We start from the raw sequence: 2,122 nt of genomic DNA on the forward strand, positions 1-2,122 counted from the left end.
AAAGGGGTTGAGATGTGGAATAACTTAGCATTTAGAAATCTTGCCATTTTTCTGAAATGTCAAAATAAGAATCAAAGTGACATTAGCAAAAATATTGGTTTCCAAAGTTCAATAAAATTCAGTAAAAATTAAAAAAAAAATAAAAATAAAAAGGACCAACCAGACAAAAATATAAAAGAAAAACCTGGAGTCTTGATGTTGAACCCAAGCTATTATGATTCTGGAATTTATTAAAAGGAATAATTCATGGGACATTTGGAAGTAATTTTTCTGTTATATTATGCATTCATGAGCTCTTTATTAGGATATTGTGGCTACTTTTTGGTCACCGCACTTTTTAAAAGATGTGGACAAACTGGAACAGATCAGTGAAGAATGAGGAAAATGAATAAAGGGATAGAAAATAGTAACCTGAGGAAAGGTTTAAAGAATTGTGTTGCTTATAATAGAGAAGAAAAGCCCACAGGGCAGTCTGATTATTGTAATTAAATACGTGAGGTGTGTTCACAAGATTATAACTAATTATCTTTTATTCATGTGAATGTTAGCTAGAACAAAAGAAAGGTATATAATTAAAGAGCATTTTATTGTATACATATATCCCCCAAATTAAACATGTATTTTGTTTGTTTTTCCATTTCTTTGATCTAGTGAGAGAAGTACTAGAAAGTTCCCTCGGTAATCCTTAAGAAGACAAATTTCCTTTGAGATCTAAAAGTAGATCCCTCTTTCTTTCTGAGCAAACAGAGTAGCCTCCTTTGTCTAGGAAATGGGCTATATAGGCATCTTTTGTGTTTTAGATGGTGTTGTCCCAAGACATTTAGTCTAACAATCCTTAAGAAAGCAGGTAGATAAACTGAGAAGAAAGGGCACCTGGGGTCTTCTGAGTTTTGAGAAGTGTAAAGGCAAGGCTCTGGGCTTGTTCAGAACTGCAGAGACATTTCCTGAAAAAATTTTGAAACAGCGCTTCCAGAGTCTGGGTAATGGCTGAATATGGCTGAGAGAGATGAGCACAAGCACCTTGACTATATCAGTCAAAACAGTGTAGATCCTTGTTCCATAAAATTCTCAGAGAATAGAGGAGAATCCTTTGAAGATTTATGGACTCCTTCACATAGCGGATTGTGGAGGACCAGTTGTCAACAGAGACACCATGTGGCAGGGAGAAGCAATGGCAGTAAGAGAAAAATGAGAAACAATTTTCCCCCTTAAGTAGGAGGGGTTGAAATTCATGAAGAGAATTGGATTTTCCTTCTAATATGGATATTTCAGACTGTAAGAGAGATATGATTGTGTTTACAGCCCACCTTGGAGAATGAAGAGAATATTTTTTAAAGATAAAAGAAATAATTAAAAGGTATAAAGATAACAATTATCAAAAAATATTTTTTTCCTCCCAAAAATCTTTTTTTAATCTGCCTAGATGAGATTTCACATTACCAACGCTCATGGCACTATGAACCTCTACTTAGAAGTCATTAAAATTGAAATCCTATATTTATTGCTGTATTATTGACAAATGTCTGTCTCCCCCTTTAGAATATATATATTACACAAGAGCACATCTCACCTTGGTATCTTCAGCATAGGCTCACTTTAGGCTCACAGGATCACCACTGTATTGTCAACCTCTATCACAATGCTACATAACATACATTCTATACATAACTTGATAGATAACATACATTCAATAAACAGGGACTGAATATCATTCTTTTAAAAGTCTAGAAGATAAAATTGAATACATTATTAAAAAAAACAAAACTCTTCTCACAGTAAAAATCCCAGATCCAGAAAATTTCACTGGTGTACCTTTCCAAACATTTAAAGAAGAAATGAAAATAAGAATTAATACCTGACATAAATTTTTCCAGGAAGTGAAAAAAAAAAAAAAGACGGGTGGGGGAAGGAATAATTCCTCATACAAATAGCATCCAAACTTTGATGCAAAACCCTGGCAAAAAAGTACAAGGAAGGAACATTACAGACCAATTGTAAACATGGATGCCAAAATCTTTAACAAAATATTAGCAATTAGAATTTAGTACAGTTGACTCTTGAACAACATGAATTTGAGCTGCATAGGTCCACTTATATGCAGATTTTTTTTCGATAAATACAG

Source organism: Callorhinus ursinus, unplaced genomic scaffold (assembly GCF_003265705.2).
Source record: "Callorhinus ursinus isolate GAN/ISIS: 27379988/994484 unplaced genomic scaffold, GSC_fseal_2.0 scaffold4, whole genome shotgun sequence".
In the NCBI taxonomy this organism is placed as follows: Eukaryota; Metazoa; Chordata; class Mammalia; order Carnivora; family Otariidae; genus Callorhinus; species Callorhinus ursinus.